Source organism: Rhincodon typus, chromosome 9 (genome assembly GCF_021869965.1).
Source record: "Rhincodon typus isolate 14 chromosome 9, sRhiTyp1.1, whole genome shotgun sequence".
Classification (NCBI taxonomy): Eukaryota; Metazoa; Chordata; class Chondrichthyes; order Orectolobiformes; family Rhincodontidae; genus Rhincodon; species Rhincodon typus.
The window spans coordinates 59,614,701-59,639,353 of NC_063340.1; the positions used below are offsets into that span (position 1 = coordinate 59,614,701).

A 24,653-nucleotide genomic window follows, 5' to 3' on the forward strand; every position below is an offset into this window, starting at 1 on the left:
GGTGAGGAATAGTCCAAGTGTTGTAGCGAGATGTGTCCCTTTGGAATTTTAAAAGAGAAAGACAGGGAGAGATGTGATTGGTGGAGGCCTTCTGTTGCAGGTAACAGAAATGGGAGTGGAAGATCTGTTCCAAAACAAATAAGCTGGAGGGGGGAACAAGGGAAACCCTATGTTTGTTTTAGGAGGGAGGAGTTGGTTGGGAGCAGAACTGCAATAAAGAATCAAACACAGTGGAGGATACTATCGATCGTTTAGGGATAAGAATCTTTGAAGAGAAAGGAAGATATTAGAAGGTTGAACATCTGAACAGTTGAGAAGAACAAATGGGAGAATGGAAATAGAGGCCATAGAGGAAGTGGGGTGTGAGAAGTATAGTCAAGTAGGACTTAGGGCATGTGGGAGATAGAATGATGAAAGTGTAATAGGTTTTGGGCAAATAAAGGGGGCAGAGTTCAGGAAAGGAAGAACAAAGGGAAGAAATGTAACAGGGTGACTTAAGAGAGAGCAAAAATCAAAAAGGTTTCATGGTAGAAAAGCTAAAAAATAAAAAAAAACCAATGGATGTGGTGAATTTATAATGTAGGGACACTTTAAAAACTTTTTGTTTTATTTAAGGAGTAGGGATGACAGTTGGTTGCTCAACTTCCACCAAAAGGGAGCATGAATTTGTAACAAGTGCTGTTGGGCACCGGCCCAATTCAGGAATTCAAAATAAATGTCATTATCCAATGCATGGTAAGAAAGTGGAACTTGCTATCACATGGAGTGGTTGAAGTGAATACTGTCACAAAGGTGTTATGGCATAGGAGACCATTTGATCCACCAGCTCTTCAAATGAGCATTCTTACTTAGTGTCAATCTCCTGATTTTTTTCCATAACTGTACACATTATCTCAATCCAAATAAAATTTCCCAGTGCCTTTTTGAATGTCTTATTTGATTCTGCTTCCACTGTAGATGTATTCAAGAGGAAACTGGACAAGCCTATGAGGGCAAAGGGAATAGATGGTTATAATGGTAAGTTTAGATTGGAAAAGATGCCAGTTGACTCTAAAGGAGCTTAAGTACCAGTATAAAATGGTTGGGTTGAATGGTCCATTTCTGTACTATTTATACCTTGCAATCTATGAGAAATAATAAATATATTACAGGAGCAACAAAATACAAATAACAAACAAATGGTAATATCATCAGTGTTCAAAATACATTCCGTGCCCTGTGGTGTCTACCGGTTTAGAACCAAGCCCATAAACAAAACTGAAGCAGCACGGGCAGTAAGGGCTGTACTGTCAGACTACACTGGATTGGGATGAGATAGAAACTTGATTCAAAGTCGGAATTTGGTACGTGGGAGAAAGAAGTGTTTTAAGTAAATTTTAATGCAAGAAATTAAGGTTGCTGTATGTGGAGTTCTGTGAAGGGAGGAGTATATGTTCCTTTATGAGCAGTTGATGATGGCAACTATTTCTCAAAGTTCAGAAATCTTAAATTTTTAAAAAAAAAACAACCTATTTCACAAAGAATAGTTATAATAAATAGTACAGAAGTAAAATTAAAGTATGGCAGGACAACTCAGCCAAAGTGGAATGCTTGTCCAGTGGCTTGTAGGGAGTTACGGGCATTTCATGTGAGCTAGTCAAGCACATATAACAAGTGACACTAGCTGCACAATCTTGATGCCCATGTTTAGGCGCCCGATCAGTGGCTGGAGTCACTGGTTCATTATGAGGCATGTAACTATGTGGATATCATATTCAGAGAGGTAGTCACATGACAAACAGGGGCACGCAGATAGAAAGGGAATGGGTGACCACTAGGCAGTCAAAGACAGCCAGGCAGGTAGTACAGAATCCCTTAAGGTCTTGCTTACCAATGGATTTTCCATACTAAATACCGACAAGAGTAATGGTTCCTCAGAGATGCACAGTAAAAACTTGGTACCATACGGCCCAGCTGTACAGGAGGGAAGGAAGATGAGGGAAAGTGCAGTAAGTGAAAGGAGATTAATCAGGGGAATGGATAGGTATTTCTGTAGTTGTAGATCTAACTCCAGGATAGCATGTTGCTTCCCTGGCACCAAGGTCAAGGATATCTTAGATTGGTTGTGGAATATTTTTCTGGGAGAAGGTGAACAGCTAGAGGTTGTGGTCCATGTTGGTATCAAAGTAATTGGTAGGAAGGAGAATGTGGTCCTGCAGATAGAATTTAGGGATCTTGGTAGAAAATTAGTAAGCAGGATCTCAAAACTAATTATCTCCAGATTACTCCCAGTGCCATGCACAAGTGAGTACAGAAATAGAAAGGTAAGGCAGACAAGTGGATGGCTAGAAAGACAGTGGACTTTAATGTTCTGAATACAGACCGAGACATTGGTTGTGAAAGAACAGCATGGAGCAAGTGTTCTTAGATTGTGTTCATGAGAAATTTCAACAGCAGTACATGTCCAGTCCAACAGGTTTGGAGCCATTGTGAGACTCTGGTTCTTGGGAATGAGATGGGCAAGTAGATCAAGCATTAGTGAGGGGAACATTTAAACAACAGTAATCATTGTATCAGAAGGTTTAACAGTGATGGTGGAAAAGGACAATTTAGAATTTATTGTCATGTGTACTTATATAAGAAAAATACAACGAAAAGTGTTATAAGTCGCCTTACCTTGGTGCCTGTATTAATGTCAGAAGTCATAAGTAATTTCATAAGTAACAGTTAGAAGTAAATTTAAGACAAAAGTTCGTCACAGTCAATTTAACGGCTTCTGGTTTCAGAGGAAGCCGATCAAAAGACGAAACACACAGCCAGACTGAGACCATCAAATGTTCATACAAAACCTACACGCCGGGCCACTGGAAAAACTGGGCTGAAAGTCTCCTCTGAAGAAAACTGTTGCTGGGACAAGACCGCCATCCTGGATGAGAAACACCACACTGGGCCGTCAGAACGCCAGGCTGAAAGCATCTGCCAAAGATAATGCCGCCAGGAAGAGACCGCCAATCTGGATGAAGACGCCTCACTGGACTGTCGGAACACTGGGCCGGAAGCGTTCACTGGAGATTAAACTGGACCGCCGACTAGACCTTAACACCAGGACAAAGCCGTCATGCCAGGAGACCACTCGCAGAGCCGACAGGGGGACAGCTGACCGTAAGGTGGCAAGAAGGGAGATGGTTTGAATAGATTAGAAAATAGAAACAAAGAAATCAGGAGCAGGAATAATCCATTTGCCCTATTGAGCCTTCTTTGCCATTCAACATGATCATGGCTGATCCTCTATTTCAACACCATTCTCCCCCCCCCCCCCCGTTATCCTCTCAAAATCTATTTATTTCTTAACTATATTCAGTGACTTCGCATTTATAACCTTCTGTAAAAGAGAATTCCACAGGCTCACCGCCATTTGACTGAAGAAATCTTTCCTCATCTCCATTTAAAATGACCTACACTGTATCCTGAGGCCATGATCCCTTGCTCCGGCTCCCTTGCATTCGGTCTGGGCAGTTCTACCAGAATTTTATATGTTTCAGTTAGATCCCCAATCAATCATCTAAACTCCAATGAATTCATCCCTAGTTGTCTTCTTGTATGACAAACTTGCCAGGAATCAGCTGGTCCTGCTATGGCAGTTATATCCTTTCTTAGATAAGGAGATCCAAACTGCACATAATACTTCAGATGTGATCTTACCACGGCCTGCCAAAGCTGCAGTAAGACTTCTTTTCTCTCTGTAATTAAACCCTTTTGCAATGAAGGCCAATGTACCATTTGCTTTCTTAATTGCTTGCAGCACTTGCACACCTGCTTTCAGTGACCAGTATACAAGGACACCAAGTACTTTTGTATATCAACCTGTTCCAATCTGCTACCATTTAAATAATACTCTGCTGTTCTGTTTTTCCTATTGAAGTAGCAACTTCACACTGATCCACATTATACTGCATATGCTTTTGTTTACACACACACTCAATTTATCTAAATCACCCTGAAGACTCTTTACAGTTTCCTCCACTCAAATATCCCACCTAGTTTTGAGTCATCCACAGGAAGCTTCAAAATATTATACTTGTTTACCTCATCCAAATCTTAGATATATAGTGTGAATAACTGAGGCCCAAGCATTGGCCCCTGCATACCCCACTTGATACTGCTTTCCTATCCTAACCTTAACTTATTCATTCCTACTCTCTGTTTTCTGTCTGCTAATACGTCCTCAATCCATGCCAATGTATTACCACTAATTATGTATTTTGATTTTGTGCACTAATCTCTTAGTAGGACTTTATCAAAAGCTGTCTGAAAATCTAAATACATCTACTGATTCACCTACATCAATTCTAGTGGTTACATCCTAAAAAAAAATTTCTATTCCGTAAAACCATATTGACTTTGCGTAATTCCAATTTTTTTTTTAAGTGTCCCATTATCACATACATTCCAGCATTTTCCCTAACACTGGTTTTAGGCTAACTGGTCTGTAATTCCTTGCTTTCTCCCTCCTATGTAAAATAACCTGGTTACATTTGCCACCTCCCAATCTGCCAGGAATGTTCCAGTCGAGCTGCATCCATGGATATTGAATGAAGTGAGAAGGGAAATTGCAGAGGCAATAGCAACAATCTTTCCATGTTCCCCCGACTCAGGAGTGATGCCAGAGGGCTGGACAACTCCATATGTAATATCGTTAATCAGAAAAAGTTTTAAAGATAATCCCAGCAATTAAAGACCAGTCAGTTTAAAATCAGTGGTGAGGAAAGTGATTGAAATGATTATTTAGGATAGAATTAATAGTCACATGGAAACGTGTGATTAGAAAGAGCCAGCTCAGTTTTCTTAAGAAAAATCAGGTTTAACTAATTGCTGAGCTTTTGTAAACTGGTAACAGAGAGAAAGTTGATGAGGGTGACACAGTTGATATGCTGTATACATTCTTCCAAAAGGCTTTCAGTGCAGTGCCAAAAAACAGACTTGTGGGAAAAGTTATAGGGCATGAAATAAACAGTTGGAATGTGAATTACAGTTAGCGTTAGGCTGAGGGATTGGAAAGAAATAGTAACGGTTAATGGATATTTTCAGGCAGGAAGGTTTGTAGTGAAGTTCCCCAGGGGTCGGTGTTGGGAATCTTGTGTTTCCTGATCCAAGATGGCGGTGAAGTAGGCTGCTGAGCCCAGGGCTTGTACACTCCCATTAGCTTTCTTTCTCTTAGTTTCCCTTATTTTCACTTTTGCTCTTTCTTTTTTTCTTTGTTTTCTTTTCTTTAAAGCCTGGAAAGTGGCGGGTGAAGGACAAAGACTCCGGCTGCAGCGGCAGCAACACCAGGAAGAGCCAGACACAGCTCCACCTCAGCCCGGTGTCTTCCGTCAAGTGAGGGCTGAATCTTCTGGCTCAGACTCCCAGAGTGGGCTGGGGCTGCAGGTCCAGAGGTGAGCCTGGGCATCTAAAGGAGTGGAAGAATCAGCAAAAAGGACACGGCTGATCGGCTGCAGCAATTGGAAGAGCGTCAGACTGGGAACAGGAGGCTTCTCTTGGCCCAGCGATGAAGCGGCTTCCAGCAGCCCGGCATGGAGGTCTTTTTTGGCAGAGGCTTCTGGCACGGCCCAGTGGTCTCGTCCTGGTGTGTTGTTTTTGTTTGGAATGGCAGTCTTGTCCCAGCTGTATCTTCAGGGTATTCCATTGTTCCTTGATCGGCTTTCCCAAGCCCAGGTGCTGTTAACCGAACTGTGACGAACTTTGTCTTAATTTTTTTTTGTTATTATGTATGACATCTGTCATTAATAAAGGTACTGTGGTGTGGCGGCTTATAAATCTTTTCACTGTATTTTTCACGTAAAAGTACGTGTGACAATAAATTTCTATTTTGCACATTAACGATCTAGATCTTGGTGTGCTGGGGACAATTTCAAAGTCTGTAGATGATGCAAAATTTGGAAGCATTGTAAACTGTGAGGATGACAGTGTAAAACTGCAAGGTGGTGGAATGGACAGAAATATCACAAATGATGTTAAATGCGGAGAAGTGTGAAGTGATCAATTTCAGTATAAAGAACAAGGAGATGCAGTATAAAATAAAGGGCGCTTCCCTGGAGGGTGTGCAGGAAAAGTGCCTGGGTGTATATGTACATAAGTCACTGAAGATGGTGGGACAGGAAGAGGGAGCAGTTAATAAATACAATATCCTGGACTTTAGTATTAGTGTCATAGAGTATAAGAGCAAAGAGGTGATGCTGAACTTTTATAATGCAATAGTGAGACCTCAGCTGGAGTACTGCGTAGAGTTCTGAGTGATATACTATAGGAAGGATGTCAATGCATTGGAAAGACTGTGGAAGAAATTTATGAGAATGGTCCAGGGATAACACACGTCAATAAGGGAGAAATACTGGAGAAGTTGGAACTGATTTTCTTGGAGAGGTGAAGAGTAAGCAGAGATTTGATAGAAGTTCTCAAAATCATGAGAACACTGGACAAAGTGGATAGGGAGAAACTGTTCCATCATAAAAGGATTGTGAACAATAAATATTTTTTGAAAAAATTATAGAGAGAGATTTAGATAATTTTCAAAAGAGGCAAATGTAATATGAGAAAAAAAACATAGCAAGTAATTAGGGTCTGGAATACACTGCTTGATAGTGTGGTGTAGATAGGTTCAATTAGGATGTTCAGAGGGCATTAGAATGTTATTTAAATGGATGTTATTTATTGAATCTGCTTGCTGAAACCTTCAGACAATGCATTCCAGATGACAGACATTCACTGCACAGAGAATGTGTTATACTCATGTTGCCTCTATTTCCTTTTGCAAATTACCTTAACAATATTCTCTAGTTATTGCCCGTTTTGCTATTGGACACAGTTTCTCCTTACTAATTTTCAAAAAAAAAAACCAGCATAATCAAATCTTCAGTATTTCTGTAGTTAAGGAGAACAATATCAGTGTCTTTTATCTCTCCAAATAATTGAAGTCTTTCATCTTATTACCATTCTTTCAATATCCAATTTCCCCTTAAGGCTTTGACATCCTTCCTAAGATGTGGTGCTCAGAATTAGACACACACTTAAGGTTAGGCTAACAAATTTTAGAAAATGATTACAACTTGATGTGTGTGCCACCTCTTCTAGGGTATCTTTTTCCTAAAGTTCAAACTGGTTAGCAGGGGGAAGATATTTGTTATGATGTTTTGCTGAAATTGAAAATCTTATTTATTTCATTGCAGGGAAGTGATGCTGAAACTGTCTAAAATTTTAGTTAGGCCATAGCTACAGTATTGTGTGCAATTCTGGTACTACATTACAGGGGGGATGTGATTGTACTGGACAGGGTGTAGAGGAGATTAACAGAATGTTGCCTGGGCTGGAGAGTTTCAGGTATGAAGAGAGACTGGACACACTTGGATTGTTTTCCTTAGAGCAGAGGAAACTGAGGGAGGACATGATTGAGATGTATAAAATTATGACGGGTAAAGACAGGATAGATGGGAATAAACTTTTCCCCTTAGTGGAGGGATCAGTTACCAGAGGGCATCGATATAAGGTGTAGAGGAGATGTGAGGAAATTTTCTTTTCAATCAGAGGATAGTGGGAATCTGGAACTCACTACCTGTAAGGGTGGTAGACACAGAAACCCTCATAACATTGAAGTATTTAGATGTACATTTGCGATGCCAAGACATACAGTGCTATGGGCCAAGTGCTGGAAAAATCAGATTAGAATAGTTAGGTGGTTTTTTTTGACCAGCACAGACTTCCAATTGGCTGAAGGGTCTTTTTTATGCTTTGATCTCTATGCAATACTAAGGTGAGGACAAGGAAAGTACTTAGTCGTGATGCTCCAGTCATCATGTGTGTTGCTGTGCTTTTGGTGCAGGTAGTATTTTCTGTTCGCTGTCTGTAGAAGTTGTGGACACCACAACCACAACAACTTGTATTTATTTAATGCCTTTAATGGAATAGAATGATGCATGATGTTTCTCGGGAGCATTATGAAGCAAAATTGAACACAGGTGTATAAAATGACAGACAGATAGCCAAAAGATGAGTCAAAGAGGCACGTTTTAAGGAAATGTTAAAGGTTTATAGAGCTAGGAGGCACAGGGGTTTAGGGAGGGAATTCCACAGCTTAGAGTCTAAAGAACCACAGACAAAGCCACCAATAGTATAAAAATTAAAATGGGGGGTGTGCGATAGACTAGAATTGGATAAGTGCAGATATCTTAGATGACTGTGGGGATACATGGGATTACAGAGTTACGGAGGTACGAGACCATGGAGGGACTTTAAAAATACTGGCATTTCAAGGTATTGCTTCACCAAGAGCCAATGTAGGTCAGTCTCTAGGGACTGTAGAATATGGGAGCTCTGCCAAAAGTGTGTTGGATTAGTCAAGTCCAGATATAATAAAGCCATAGATGATGGTTTCAGCAGATGTGCTGAGGTAAGGGTGGACCTGGGTGATGTTATTAAGTTTGATTTAGTCAAACTTGCTGATGCCGTACATATGTGATTGACTCACCTTGGGATCAAATATGACATGAGGGTTGTGATCAGTCTGACTTAGTCTAACACAGTTGCTGGGGAGGGATGGAGTTGGCAGCTAGGGATGGAATCTGTGGCAGTGAGCAAAAACATAGGTTTTAGGCTTCCCCAAAGTCCAGTTGGAGGAAATCTCTGCTCATCCACTGGTGACACAACCAGTTTGATAATTCAGCACCTTTTGGAGTTAAGAGGTTGTAATTAGGTAGAGCTGGGTATTGTCCACGTCCATGTGAAAAGTAATGCAATGTTCTAGAATCATACAGCACTGAAACAGACCCTTTGGTCCAACCAGTCCATGCCAAACATAATCTCAAACTAAACTAGTCCCACCGGCCTGCTCCTGGCCCATATCCCTCCAAACCTTTTCTATTCATGTATCCATCCAAATGTCTTTTAAATGTTGTAATTGTACTTGCATCGACCACTTCCTCAGGAAGTTCATTCCACACTTGAACCACCCTTTGTGGAAAAAATTTGCCTCGTATGTCTTTTTAAAATCTTTCTCCTCTCACCTTAAAAATGTGCCTCCTAGTCTTAAAATCCCCCATCCTAGAGAAAATACAACTACCATTAAGTCTATCTATACCTCTCATTATTTTATAAACTTCTATTAGGTTGCCTCTCAACTTCCAATGCTCCAGTGAAAAAAGTCCCAGCCTATCCAGCCTTTCTTTATAACTCAAACCTTCCATACCCGGCAACATCCTGGTAATTCTCTGCTGAACCCTCTTCAGCTTGATAATATCCTTCCTATAACTGGGCAACTAGAAGCGGACACAATGTTCCAGAAGATGCCCCACCAATGTCTTGTACAACCTCAACATGACTTCCCAACCCCTATACTCAAAGGACTGAGCAATGAAGACAAGCATGCCAAATGCTTTTTTTAACCAGCCTGTCCATATGTGACACAAACTTCAGAGAATTATGTACCTGCATGCCAAGGTGCCTCTGTTCTACAACACTACCCAAGGCCCGACCATTAATTGTGTAAGCCCTACCCTGGTTTGTTGTACCAAAATGCAATACCTTGCATTTATCCAGATTGAAATGCATCTGCCATTTTTCTGAGCCATTTGATCAAGATTACTAGATAATGTCACTTAAGGGTAGTATGTAGGTAAAAGGAGAAGGCTAAGGATAGAACTTTGGAAGACACCGGAGATGGTGGTGTGAGAGCAAGAAGGGAGCCTTTACAAATTATATTCTGTTTATGTATAAATATGAATGGATTCAGCCAGATAAGTCCTACCCTGCTTACAAAATTATGACAGGTTTCAGGTCTGGTGATTAAAAGAAGAGTTGGAGACATAAGGATTGAGGAGACCAGAAAGTTGGCAATTAGTAAAATGAGGAGCATTTCAATATATAGATACAAGGAGCAAATGGTTAGTCGGGGGTACGGTTGCACAGCAGAACACTTAGAAAGAAAGAAGGTACTGTATGTATTGGGATACAGAGGTGTAGCATGATGCAGAGACAAGACAATGATATATTTGAAAAGATAAGGATTTCTGAGGGATAGGAGACTATGCAATTAAGCTGGAGCAGGACAATGTGGAGCTAAATTTGTAGGAGACACTCCTATCACCCTCTTTGAACTTCAGCAGGTCTGAGCTGCTATGCTTTTTTCTGCTGTTGCTCCTCTGGGATGGTAGCCTCAGTGAAATCCCAGTAACAGTGCGGTATTCCTCGAGCCAGCTAAGTGACAGAATACAGCTGCATCCAAAGTACAGCTCTCCAAAGCTACTCAGTATTAAAGATCTTGCTAACCCAGCAAAGGCGTGGTTCCAAAATCCCTAGGAGCCAATAATAATTATCAAGAGACTTAGCTTAACGGAGGTAGGAATCTTTCCTCCAGTAGTTATGCAGCTCTATTATTACTTTCTTAGTTGGAATAGAGGGGCAGAAAACTTTACTAAATCATTCTAAGAATTCGGAGTCAAACGCAAGGACTCTGAGGATGTTCTGTGTTATATCTTTTCAAACAGATCTTACAGTACCAACAGATACTTGCTTACTTGATTATTGTTTGGTAGACAACTGAACATAGAATAGTGGAGATATTGTGCAGCTAACTTCAGGGAGATATTCAAATGCAGGCCAAACTTTTCACATCCTTATCCAATTTTGCTTTTTGTTATCAGGAATAGATTAGAATGATTGTTACTATATACTTCTTTCTAATTGAATTAAGGCTAACCATGAATTTGAATTACTTTTTCCAGTAAAACAAGTTTCATTCCATGCACAAACTCTTCAACATAGTTTCATGTTACGGCGATCACTTCGTAACTAAATCGTGGTGCAAATTTTGCTGAATTGTTAAGTTTAGAACAAATGCGCTTGAAATCATTTGTTAGACCCAATCAATGGAAACAATCGCACTTTTACAATTGTAATTTACCCAGGTTATCCTTAATTAAAAGTCAAACTACGCAAGTTATTGGACCACTATAATCGAAACAAAGGCCACTGTACTTTTCTATGCTGTCCCGGAAATGGTGCAAGTATGATATTTTTCGAGAAGTTCCTGTGCGGGCAGCGGCAGATTGCATAAAACACCGACAGCGAGAAAGGCTATGCCATCAAAACGCTTTCGTATTTTCTACATTGAACAAATTGTGAAATAGCAGATCATAGATTACCTTAATGCGTAATATTTACATGCATTAAAGCAAATACGGGTACTTTTAGAACCAACAAAAATATGCAACAGAATACCTGTCCTCTTGGTTCGTAGTACGTGGTTACTTCATACACAGGTATTCGCACATAGATAGAACAACGAAGGAAACTGACTAATTGAAAGAGCTTACAACCGTATGAAGTAATTATTGAATTTGACTATACTTCGCTTGTCAGAGGTGCTTTAAAAAGATTCTTACAATCAAAGCAGTACAATGCATGATCAACTCTTTATTTACTAACAAAAAAAAACATTTCCACTCCGGTCACTAAAGCTAAAAAAAAATTCTTAAAGTCTTTCAACAGAAAAGAAAATCACAACACTCACAGACTGTTGAAAAAGTTGGTCTTTCCATACGTTTGAACAAAATAATAGCGTCGTTGAATTAGTCCTATTCGACATTTTTGTACAGTCTAAGTTACAGCATTGGCCAGAACAAGCAATCAAAGTGGAATTCAGCCCCACTATTCAGAAATGAATCGCATCAAATATTAGATCGTGCTAAGTACGACATGAACATAAGCGTGTCCTTGTGAGGGCGATTTTTGAAAACGACAGTTCAACAACTATCAAAACGGGGGATTTTTTTCGTAAATACTCAAAAGGAATTACAGAAAGGACAAAATGTTTTTAAACTCCCCCACTGAGGCGTTCGATCGTATACCACTGCTACAGAGAAGAGTCCAGCATTTCCAACGTTCTATCTACAACTAAAAGTTGAGACCAAATTTGCAAAACCCTACTCAGACATTCCTGTTGTGTGATCATGGAAATAAGGGTGAAAAAGAAGATCGTTATCACGGATCTCTTAACTTTTCTTTTTTCCTCAAAAAAAGCATTTTGTTTTTTAAAAAAGTTGTCAACGTATAAAATGTAAATAAGTCAAAATGGGGTAAAGTCAAGCACAGTAAGTGGCCCATATCAGCTGCTTCTCTCCCTTCCATCCCAACAGTAGCCAATGGACGTATCTGAGGAACGGGGTGGGGCCTCCGCCGCAGGCCAATGGGCTGCGATGGGCGGTTGTAGGGCGCACGTCTGTTTGTTCAGGGCAAGGACCCCGGCCCATGCGCAGCGCTTCGTGCCGGGGGGGGGTGGCCTTGGTGAAATATCTCGGTTCACTTTTCTTCCCAATGTCCAGGAGATATCGCTTCTGCTTTTGAAAGATAACACAATAAAAGAGATATATCTACATCATATACAAGTATAACCTCGACTTCTAAAATCCTTTAAAATCGCCTGATATTTACCCTTCTAAATCGATGGGGTCATGTGATCCTGGGATCCAGCAAGAACACAATTCAATCAAATCTCAATAAAACACAAAAAAATTATTGGAATTTTTTTTCTGTTGCCTCGGAGAGTTGGGGATAATGGAACGGGGGGTACTGCCAAGCTTTTTTTTTCTCCTCCCAATCAAAATACTCCCGCAGAGTTCTTCGACGAAACAAATATCGTATTTTTTCCCACTTTTTCTGGTTTGTAAAGTAAATATAAAGGGGACAAAAACAATGATCCTCGCACTTTCAGAAAAAGAAGTTTTCAAACATTTTCCACTCCCCTCCTCCCCCCTCAGAAGCAAAAAAAGGCGCATGAAACAAACACGTTCAAACAAAACTGAAAGTGGGTTGTTGATTTTTTTTAAAAAGTAGAAAGGCGATTTTTAAAAATAATAAAGACAGGCGTATAATGTTTTCTACATCTAAAAAACGTGTTTTTTTCCTTACAGGAAAATGCTCTGAACAGCTCTTACTTTTCAATGTGTGTGGAGTTGGATTTTTTTTGTTCTTGGTCATCTCGCCCCTGATTTGATGGCGAGGAAACCCCGTTGACAAGGCACGCTTCATGACGGTGAGTTCCTTCAGTGTATTATAATTTTGTGATAAAATTTTCAAGGAAAAAAAACAACTCCTTCGGGGAGGTGGGGGGAAGAAAGAAAAAAAATAGGGTCTAAGGGAAAATATTTTTTTTGGAAAAAAAAATCACCTCCCCATCTTTAGGAACAGCAGCAGCAAGCCGAGCGGAAAAAATAATCACCCAACAACGACAACAGCACCATCAAAAGAAAAAAAATGCTATTCCAGTGGCCCACTTCTTTATACAAAATATACTCTTTTCCCCCCCGTTTTCGTTCTCTCCTAAACCCCTCACCCCACCCCCTTCCCTTTCATCTCCACCCTGTCCCCAAACTAAATGAGTCATTGTACAGAGAAAGCCGTTCGAAAATATATTTTTTTTCTTTCCGCCCCCGTGATCACGACCAGTCTTTTTTTAAAAACAAAAAAAGATCGGAGCGAGGGAGAGAAATAATCGTCCGAGATCCCTCCCTTTTTTTTCCCTGCTTTCTAAGCGGTTTTGTCTGGAGTCACGGACGGCTGTTAGTATCACCATTTGGTAAATTGACCTCACGGGGTTATTTTTCAAAGCGGCGATCCTAGATTCTCCCAGTAGATGTTTTTTTTTCTCCCCCTCCCTTCTCTCCACCTTCGTCGCCTCAAAGACGGCAAGAGACCGGAGAGAACAAAAAAAATCCCGACCAAAGATGGATGATGCCAGACTCGATAGTCGGCGCCGCCTTTGTGTGTTTCTAAGCGCTCCGTTACAGATTTTTTTTTAAAAAAAGCACAAATCTGCGGATTGCTAGTGTTACCGAGCAGATGCTGTCCCTCGGCGGCTTAAAACAAAGTAAACCTTAAACCCGACGCCGAAGAGGGAAAAAAAACCTAAGAAGCTGTTTGCTCCGCTCCTCCCGTTCATGGCGATGGGCGGGATTGGAGGTCGATCTTTGGTTTTATTTTCAGACTTTTATTTTCTCTTTTCCCTTCTGATGGTCTCTGACTCATTTCCATCTGCTTCATTTGAGGGTTTTTTTTTGCTAAAACGTTTTTTTGTGAAGGAATGGATGGTTTTTTTTGTAAACTACTATGATGTTGATTATTTCTCCCCATTCCTCATTTAAACCTTAAATAGATTGTTGTTTGGTAATTGGACTGCGATTCCGGATTTAAAAAAAAATCGTCGCCTTTCAATGTCCCACTGTCCGGTTATTATTTTGGTGTAGATTATCCTTCAGTTTCGTGGCTTTTCTTCTCGCGCAATATATCGTTGGAAATGCTCTTCCTCTTCAAAGGACAAAATATTTCCTTTCTTTCTTTCCTTCCTTTATTCGGTGTCCATCTAAAGTTGACGAAAAACTACACGATCCGATTTCTTTGTTCGGGAAAAAAAATTCCAAAAGTGCCGCACCTGTGGGCGGGATTAAGGTTTTTGTTTAAATTCGGTTTCAACCCAGTTTTTCTTTTAAAAAAAATCAACTGAAATAATGACTAGCTCACATTTTTTATTATTTCAAAAAAAAGCCTGTTTTCCATGGTTTTCCTTGTTAAGTAGCCACTTCTTAGCCTTTTAGTTTGTAGGCCTCGGAGTCTCTTGCTCGCCCTTTTCCGCCCGCTTAATAATCTTCAAAGGGTTTTTTTAAAAAAACTTGTTTCTATTGATCATATTGGCAATAAATATTTCAATTTTCGGGTAGCAAATACTATTGTTCGTAATTCCACTCGGGGAGATGATCACACTGGCACTGTGCCAACATTGATTGCGCAGTTTAAATTCGCTGTAGCGTCGCCATTATAGCTGCATGAAGCCATCGGACATTTCAGTTGGACAAACGTTTTATGTGTTCCGTTATATTTCCGGTCTGCCCTAATATAAAACATTCTTATGACATTAAGTCTTAATCATAATACGCACTGTACAAATTTTGATTTAATAAAACAATGTAGTGGTTTGTGTGCTTTCGCGGAACGTTTTTTTTGTAAAAGTTCTGTTTACTTAATGGAATGTGGCCCTTTTAAAGGTGTTTATCCCTCAAGCTGTAGTTTTAATATTGCTCACGGGCCAATAGCTGAAAATTTCAAGGATTTTTATTAAACTGCAGTACAAGTTAAGACAAAAGCAGTTTAGTTAATAATTGGTCTACATTTGTCCCAGAGATGCGGACCTCAGTAAGGCTAATTAGCAACTTACGCTGTAGGTCATCAATGCTGCAAAAAGTACCTCCGGTATTTAAGGATATATACATAACTTGTTTTGATTACATTTATGTATGGATTGATGTATACCAATAAATATATTTACATATTTAAATGCTAAAGGTATGCATGATATGCAATGTGTTAATGCAAAATTTGGAGCTTGAAACAGCTGTCCTTTGATTCCATCTGGTGGTGTGTGCTGTAAAGATAGTTATCTTTCAAGTAAAATTGTGACATTCTGCAGTTGAAGGAATTGTGGCCCATGCTGAAATGAACAAATAAGGCTGGAGAACACAATACGTTTTGCTGAATGGGGCCATTTTCAGAATGAATGTTTAGATTCGATTGTGCAGTTCTGGTACTTAAGAATATTTTTCAAAATCACTGATCACACATTAGATTAGGGGTAAGAGTTTGTTATTTGGAACCTAGCATTTTCAAAAACTGCATGAAAAGTACAAATATAATTTACTATCACTTATAAAAGATATAGGTTAACCCTTAAGCAAGTGGGGATACAAATTTGATTCCACAAGTGGCAAGTTTGATAACGAAATTCTTGAGGTGGTATGAATTGACTGTCATTTCCCTGAACATATCAGATTCCAAATGTTCTTATTTCACTCCCACATCTGATCTTCATTCTGGCTTTCCCAAATGTCACAACAGTGAATCAACCTTTATCAAAGACACAAGTGATTGCGGCACAGACCTCAAGCCTTCTGGTGCCTCTATCACCAGCCTTTGACAAAGTTGATCTTACAATCCTTCATCTAATGACTCTTTCTCCATTATCCAGCTAGGTGGGACCACCCTTTCTTGGTTCCATTTTTACTTGTCCAGTCGTAGCTAGAAACACTCCAATAATGGCTTTTCTCCCACGCGGTTGCCCCAGGAGCTCCCCCACAGATCCTTCTTGACATTTCCTCTATCATTTTTGTGCTGTTCCTCAGTAATGTCTGAAATTTGTTACATCCAGAACGCACATGAGATTCCCTCATTTGTAACAGTTCTGGATAGAGTACCCCAGGTTAATTGTTAAGTTCCCAGATGAGGTGGGACAAATTGGATCCCCTTCTTCATTCACCCGTCGCCTTGGTTAAAAAGGGTCAGTTATGGATACCCTTCTCCCAGACCACACGAACTTATGTTTTAAAGGGATCCAATTTAATTAGGTTTTCTTGAATTAAAAAATGTTCATTTATTACTACATGCAAGAAAAAACCCTAGTGCAACATGTAGACAGATTAGAAATAAGAGGTGAGTCAAAAAAGATAGAAGTTTAAAACAAAATGCATCAGTCTCTGAATTATTAGCAAAGAACAGACACCTAAATGTGACTACCAATAGAAGTTTGTGTTTGTTGAACAATTGATTTTATGTTCCTTTTGCAGATTTTTTGAGGTTCTGTAGTTCTGTTTCTTTTCATCTATGATTGAATTCTAGCATTCAGCGTGAGAGTGTTGTTTCTTTTTGTTTCTTGCAGCAGTCTGTGAGAGATTCTGTACCTGCAGTGCAGGGGTAACCTAGGAATAGTTCTTTGACTAACCTTCACAGCATGTGAGCATTTGAAACCAAACTGGTACATACCAAAATGTACAGTCCCACTAGTGCCCCTCACAGTGTTGTCGAAACTGGCTTTTTAACTGCTGTAATTGTGTGTATTCTTCAAAGGGAAAAACACAATGCGTCTGCTCTTTGGGCCAGGGATTTGTTGTCAGCACTTTGTTGTCTTTGTAGAATCACAAGAAATCGCAGTCCAGTCTGTTTGAAGTTTCTTTGACACTACAAGGTCTTACATTCCATTGATACTTCTCTTTCCAAAAAGCCAATTCATTTACATCCACAGCCACAAATTCTGGAATTACATTAAAATGCCCACGGTGCTGAAGGGTAATGATGCATTATCATAACAAAACACAATGTCACATTCCACGTGAATGTTGCTGCCATCCGTCTCTATCTCACCACCACTTTCCCAGATTAATCTACTTTTGACATGCTGCTTGTTCAACATCTAGTATTGGACAAGCAGGAGATTCTCCCACTTAAATAATGTAAAGCTCATATCTGTCAAGCTCTACCTATTAACCCACCAACATCATACAGTTTTACAACATGGAAAGAGACCCATTGTGTTCATGCTGGTCATCAACCACTATGTATTCTAGTCCAATTTTCCAGCTTTTCGCCTGTGGCTGTGACGCTTCAAATAATTTTCTAAATACTTCTTAAATGCAATGACAGTTCCTGCTTCTGCCACCCTCTCAGGCAGAGAGTTCCAGATACTCACCACCCTCTGGGTGAAAAAGTTTTTCTTAATTCCCATCTAAGTGAACCCTGTCATTTACCTTAAATCTGTCCCCTTGATTATTGATCACTGTACTCAGGGGAGATGTTTTCTTTCAGTCTTTGTCCCTTATAACTTTGTACATGTCAATTAGGTTCCGCCTCAGCCTTCTCTGTTTTAAGGAAAACAACCCAAGTCTACTGTGTATAATTTCTCTTCATTGCTGAAACACCCCAGACCACGCAACGTTCTGGTGCATTTCATCCGCAGCTTCTCTAGTGCAGACACATCCTGCCTGTAATGTATGCAGTTGTGGTTGCCATAGTACTGTAGCGGAGGCCTACCTACTATCTTATACAGGGCCATCAAAACCTCTGTGCTTTTTTTATTCCGTACCTCAACTAATAAAGGCAAGTATCCCGAATGCCTTCCTAGCCACCTTAATAAAATGTCCTGTTGCTCACAAGAATCTGTGGTCATACGTAGAGTGAGAGTGAAACAGCCTGTAACAGTCACTGCAACCTATTTGATCCTGAACTAATGTGCTTTTTTTTAAATTTCAAAAATATACCTTTTCAAAAAAAAGGGACCCGAGTTCGATTCCATCCTTTGGTGACTGTCTGTGTGGAGATTGGAGTTTGCACATTCTCCCCGTGTTTGCGTGGATTTTCTCCAGGTGCTCCGGTTTCCTCCCACAGTCCAAAGATGTGCAGCGTAGGTGAACGGCCATGGGAAAATGCTCCATAGTGTTCAGGGATGTGTGGGTTATAGGGGGAATGGGTCTGGGTGGGATGTCTGAGGGTTATTGTGGACTTGTTGGGCCGAAGGGTCTGTTTTCACACTGTAGGGATTCTATGAACAAAATCTGTATATATATACATAGTCACAAATGCAGTTCTGTTTTGTACAGTATGATATCAAGGAAAATAAACAACACATTGGAATTTGACACTATGCAAAAAAAACCAAAGACCTCTCTTACACATAGAATACTATATTTGCGTACATGTGAGGCACCAGGAGGTTCCAGTAACTGAACTGATGCCCATTAAACTTCAGAAAGACCTCAGATGGTGGTCTTCTCCCACTGCACCTTGGCAGCAGCTGCCCCGAGCTCATTCAACTTTCATTTCAAAAACGTGCTTTATTCATAAAAATATCTTTTGTATATATACATTGTCACAAATGCAGTTTGTGCAGTAGCATATCAAGTAAACAAGCAAATCTTTGAGTTTGACTCTGTCCCAACAAACCAAAGGATTTCCTACACGTATCAGACGATATTTATGTGTATTGAGGCACTAGGAGGGTCTGATAACCAACAGCTCCCCAGTTATCTTCAGCAGGAAGACCTGAGCCAGTGGTCTTTCCCCACTGCGCCTTGGTGGCAACTGCTGCAAGCTTCAATACATAGCCCAGGACCTTGGAATGTGCAAGTCTGCAACGCTTGGTCGAGGTCAACTCCTTGCTGTGGAAGACCAACAAGTTTCAGGCAGACCAAGAGTGATCCTGAACTAATTTGCTGGGCCAAATTCTCTCCATCACCAAACCACCTAAATCATTTAACATCATCAGTCTGCATCCTTGACTAGGCCCAAAAGCTGCTGAATTCCTTGTTCTGGCCTCCTGCCTCCAGGCATCTAAATTCTGTGGGAACAGAAGCGGGTCATTTGTATGGTATTTGGTGGTGTCTCCCTCCTGACTCCTCAAAGCTTTTACACCACCTATAAAAGTACAAGTCAAGAGTGTGATGAAATACTCTTCACTTGCCTGGATGAATGCAGCTCCAGCAATACTCAAGAAGCTCATCTATCCAGGTCAAACCATTCAGCTTGATTGGTACCCCATTCATTACTTTGACCATTCACTCCCTTTTTATTGAAGGACAATGGCTGTAGTGTGTACAATGTATAAATGCAGAGCAGCAATTCACACAGGCTCCTTGCCTTGAACTATCTATGTGTCTTTGTGACACATTTCCTCTGATGAGTTTGGCAGAGTAATGACTTTTAAATACCTTAGGAGATGGCATTGATCTAGATTTATTTAATTTTTTGGTGAAACACTTCTGCATTGTGACAGTTTCTCATTGTCACATTCTTTAGGCCACCCATTTGTGACTTAATTGAACACTTCACTGATCACCAGACCCTTTAAGTTAGTTCACTAATTTCTCCGACAGATACTGGCATGCTGATTGTGAAGGTAAAGCAATTTACAAATAACTGCAGAGGCTAGAAATGAATCAGTTCTCATGGGAAATCTCAATGGAATGTCTATATTTGTGTGATCTGCTGACTAACGATCTGTAATATCCTACTGACGTGCCAGAAAAATCAGTACCTGTCTCTGAAGCCACTGTGCTGCCACTAGGAATGGTACTCCCTTCTTTAAAGCAAGTATGATTGCAAGGGCTCGGTGGTCAGTTGACAATATCAACTTCCTACCGTATAAGCACTTATGGAATTTTAAGCTTTTTTTCAGCTTTTGAGTCATCTTGCTCAGACTTTGTTAAAGTGTGAAGCAGCACCTTAAACACTTGGGCATCACACAATAAAACTAATTTTTATTTTAATGACCATTGTGGGTCAAAACAGTATCGCTAGTCATTATTTTCTTCACTTCAAATGCTTTCTGACACACCACCCTCCATCTATCCCATCTTTGAACAGTGGATAACGTGGAACCAATGAAAATTAGCTCAATCTGGAATTAATTTAGAACAATAGACGAGAATCCTATGAATATTTTAAGTTCTTCCTTGTTCTCTAGTTTCTTTGCTTTCAAACCCCCTAACTTTCTGTCTTATGTGGTGACCCAGATATGTTATTGTTGACATCTTGAAGCGGCACATGCTTCTTAGCTTTGAAATCAGTCCTAACTTCGTTCAGTTTTATAATGTGCTCTTTCTTTGTCTTACTGCTAACTAGCATGTCAACTAAGAAGCAGCATATACCTTTCATTTCACCTAGTACCTCACCAATTATTCTGTGGAACGTTATGGGAGCAATAAATCTCCACAAATCCAAATAGACCTAACTGCTTTTGAACTACCACAATAGTTGCAACTCATCTCTGCTCTTCTTTTCACCTGTTCTTTCTGATCTGTTCAAGTCTTTACACTTTCTAACTGCGTAACGCACTGACCTAGCCTTCAAAATATCAATTGTACATTGCCCTTCATCTTGATTTCCACCTTGTGATTCCTAATTTTATCATTTGGTCTTTGTTGCTCAAAGATGACTTTGTGTTCTCTTAGAACCTCCTCAATAACAAATACTCTTACTGATCTCTACTGTAAATAACTTGGTTGAGTTAAACCATATTTTCTTAAGTTAGTCTCTTCCTATTAGAAAGACCTTGTTCACTCCTACGACCAAAGGTAAGTAACAGGATGCATCATCACATTCTACTATAAACACTAACTTTGCCAAACACTGGATTCCATTATTGGTATAATTAGTCGATAGTTCTCCAGTTTTGTGCGAGGGAATGCAGTTTTGGGATTCCTCGGGCACTCTCTGAGCTAACCAGGCACCTGCTGCAGCTCTAAAGATGAAAATAAATTATGAATCTCCTGTGAATAATTGTGAAAAAATTGTTTCTTCAGCCTTTTACTGTCATCAACCTTGTGCTCTTTTTTTGTGCTTTCTGATTGAGTACAACTGTTGATCTTCCTGCTTGATTACATCAAGCTCTGTTTCCATGTCTAAAATATGTGCATTTAAGGATTCTGGACTCCTGAATTAGCTTTAGATCTACAGTGACTTTGACCTGATGCATGGCAATGACTTGTAGCATAATTGCAACCTAAAGGATTGGCTATTTCCTCTCCTCTATGCTGTCTGAATATTACTGACTTTTCTACAGGCATAGCACCTTGACTGGAAATGGCGGTGTTTGAATGGATGGTGGCTGTCATGGCAATGATAGTATCAAGGTTTCTGACTTTGGCACTGTTAACCTGGACTGACTAGATCTCACTGAAATCCAGTGGGCTTCCCCTGTAAACTTAGGAAGAGACCTGCTTTGCAATCTGCAACTATCTCTTTCTGCCATTTCTGTGACTGTGGCCTCATTATGTACAGTGCTGACTCTGTTCTCCATGTACACGTTGTATGCAGCTTTTTAAATACATCAACCTTAAGAGTTCAAAAATGTATCACAACCAGGTCTTACTTTCTCAAATAAAATTAAAAGAAAATGCTATCCCATCTTCAGCACCATTTTACAGTAGTATATTGCACTAACACATGCTGATCTTCAGACAGTCATTATTTAACTTTATTTACACTCCCTAATGCAAAGGGCAATCTAATAATGCTCAGATCTTGAAGTATCTTTGGAATTCTGAGAGTGTTCCCTTTTTATTTCATAGTAGTCGACTGGAGCTCCATTGTTGGCCCATTTCTAGCAGGACAGCTGGTGAGTCAGTAAACTTATCATTGGCTGCTTGTTTGGTATCATTCAAACAGGAAGCTTTAACGTGTATGTAAAGCCATTTGCAAAACACATTTTTCTTGAATTTAGCAGTAGTTGAATGATAATAAATCTACTAGAAATATCCTGGATATCAAAATCCTGAAACTATCTTTTTGTTTGTACTGTGGGCATCTTACTCCACTTAGATTGGCCGCTATTTAAGAAAACTGCAATTAGGGATGGGTGATAAATGCTAGCCTTGCCAACCACAGTCATTCCAAGAAGGAATGAAAAAAAACGTGATGAATGGTTACATTTACCAATGATTTGGAATAATATGTACAAAATAGCAATGCCTCTTGTTAAAGATTTGCCATGTTTATTAAAATAGATAAAAGCAATTAAAAAATACTAAGGACAGGGAGGCCAAAGGAAAGTGAAGCTTCTGAAGGTGAATTCCAGATGCAGCATGTACAAACCTACTAAAGATGGCACCGTTATTTACAAATCTGTTACTTTTATTTGTTTCTCAGCAGATGCTTGACCTGTTTTAGGCTGTTATAACAAATGTAAAATCTGTGCATCTCTTGCGAACAGAGGGTATGGTGTGTATTTCCTGTCTTCTACATACTTCCTATAACTTTTACCTGCTCCATTTTGTTGTTTACATCTAATAAACATAAAATAGCATGTACACTAACTCAACATGACTGAGGAGATATGGTGCAGAAAAGGTAACTGGAATTCTACATCAAATTAATCGACAAGTTAAAAGCTAATGCTGTCAGTTCCTCATACAGAGTCATCAATGTAGAAAATAGACTTCTTTGTCAGATATTGAAGCCAACATTCTAGAATAGGTAAAAAAAACCAGTGAGATACTGTATTAGAAGAACTGTGCCATAAGCATGCAGGGGATCCTGCTGTGAAACCTGCCAACTAATGCATGGAAGCAGATCATAGACAACATAACTAAACTTAGTTGTAGTGGGTGGATATGCAATCGTAGGGAGATGCTGATAGTTTTCATGGGGATTCATTTAGTCTATTTGAACAATATTAATAGTAACCCAAATTTAGGAATTTTGTAATCAGAAGGCTTGTATCTTAAGTATGTTCTGTATCTCACAGATTACTTCAAACTTCTCACTCCTTGGATAAACCACAATCTGAGCAGCATTTATCATGTTGTTCTATGTATGATTTTATAGTGAAGTAGAAGGAAAGGTATAGGACCTCAAGTAGAGGAAGAAAGAAATTAACTCTAAGGAGAAATGCCCCACATCCTAGCATGTCACATTTGTCAAGCTGGATACCTGGTACCTTCAAAATGATGCCTTCCCGTTGTTGCAGAGTGATCTGCTGGAAATTTTATTTCACAGTTATCCTCCCTAACCACATTAGAAAATCAAAGCTGAACAAGATTCTAAACCACATCCTGCTGATGGCAAACCTGGTGCATAGCCTGCATCCCAGGAGCTTGAAAGAAGTACCTGTAGAGATAGTCTTACACTTGTTGTAACCATCCTAAAATCACAGTGGATTGAAAAATCATGAATGTAACATCTGTATTGAAGAATGGAAGCACTTAGAAAGCTAGAAACTAGGCCAGTTTGACTGATAATGTTGCATTGGGAAACTGCTGGAGTCAATATTTAAGGAAGTAATAGTACAACATTTAGGAACTCAGATCCCATTCATATTATGTGGCCTTACGGAAGGAGAATCATATTTGATGTAGCATATTTGGATTTACAAAAAGCATATAATAAAGTGGTATAAGTTTTTATTATACAAGGTAAGAGCTCATGATGAATATATTAGCATAGATAGAGCATTGACAATCAGGAAGCAGACTGTTGAGATAAATGGATCATTTTCAGGTTAGAAAAATGCAACTAATGGAGTGCTACAGTGATCCGTGCTGAGGCTTCAGCAATTTAATCTGTATGAATAACCTAGATGAAAGAACAGTGTATTAGAGCAACATTTGTTGATGATACAGAAATAAATGGGAAGCAGTTTGTGAGGAGCAATCAGAGTCTGAAATGGGATTTCGGTTCAGAGATTTGGCAAGGATTTGGCCTCTGCAGTATAATGAAGGAAAATGTGAGGTTATTTACTTAGGTAGAATGGATAGTAAAGCAGTATATTATTTAAATGGAGAGAGACTGCAGAATTCTGAGAGGAGATCGGGTATTGTCATACATCGATCACAAACGTTGTGATGAAAATACAGCAAATAATTAGGAAATCATATAGAATGCTAGTTTCTTTTTGCAAGGGGAATGTAGGGAAGCCTTCTTGCAACAGTACACATTGTTGGTGAGACCCCATACACACACAGTCCATACACAGACCACCCACTGTGTGAAAAAGTTCCTCCTTAGGTCCTTTTTAAATCTTTACCCTCTCAGCTTAAACTGATGCCCTCTAGTTTTGGACTCCCCCACCCTGGGGGAAAAGACCTTGGCTGTTCACCCTATCCGTACTCCTCATGATTTTATAAACTTCTACAAAGTTCCCCTCAGCCTCCAACGCTCCAGGGAAAATTGCCCCAGCCTATTCAATCTCTCCCTATGGCTTTCGTCTCCATAGTTGCATGGATGTAATTCAAATGAGAACATGCAATAGTTTGCTAGGATAAAGGGTTTATCTTATGAGGAAAGTTTCGGCCTCCATTTATTGGAATTCAGAA

The 24,653-nt window shown here is 39.7% G+C and overlaps 2 protein-coding genes across 4 annotated transcripts in view; one reads left to right on the forward strand and one right to left on the reverse strand.

Moving 5' to 3' along the window:
• The window catches only part of prph2a (peripherin 2a (retinal degeneration, slow)), a 33,388-nt gene extending 21,278 nt beyond the window's left edge, over positions 1-12,110 (reverse strand). The window contains exon 1 of the mRNA XM_020529498.2: positions 11,540-12,110. The gene's annotated coding sequence lies outside the window, so the exon portion shown is untranslated. The remainder of the gene's footprint in view (positions 1-11,539) is intronic.
• Positions 12,111-12,715: 605 nt separating this feature from the next.
• bicral (BICRA like chromatin remodeling complex associated protein) overlaps positions 12,716-24,653 on the forward strand; it is a 65,930-nt gene continuing 53,992 nt past the window's right edge. The window contains exons 1-3 of one of the 3 annotated variants that reach the window (XM_048601049.1): positions 12,716-12,832; positions 12,939-13,060; positions 21,912-21,958. The gene's annotated coding sequence lies outside the window, so the exon portion shown is untranslated. Of the gene's footprint in view, positions 12,833-12,938; positions 13,061-13,566; positions 13,587-21,911; positions 21,959-24,653 lie in introns of those variants that run through there. The other 2 variants (XM_020529494.2, XM_048601050.1) reach the window with 2 other exon arrangements.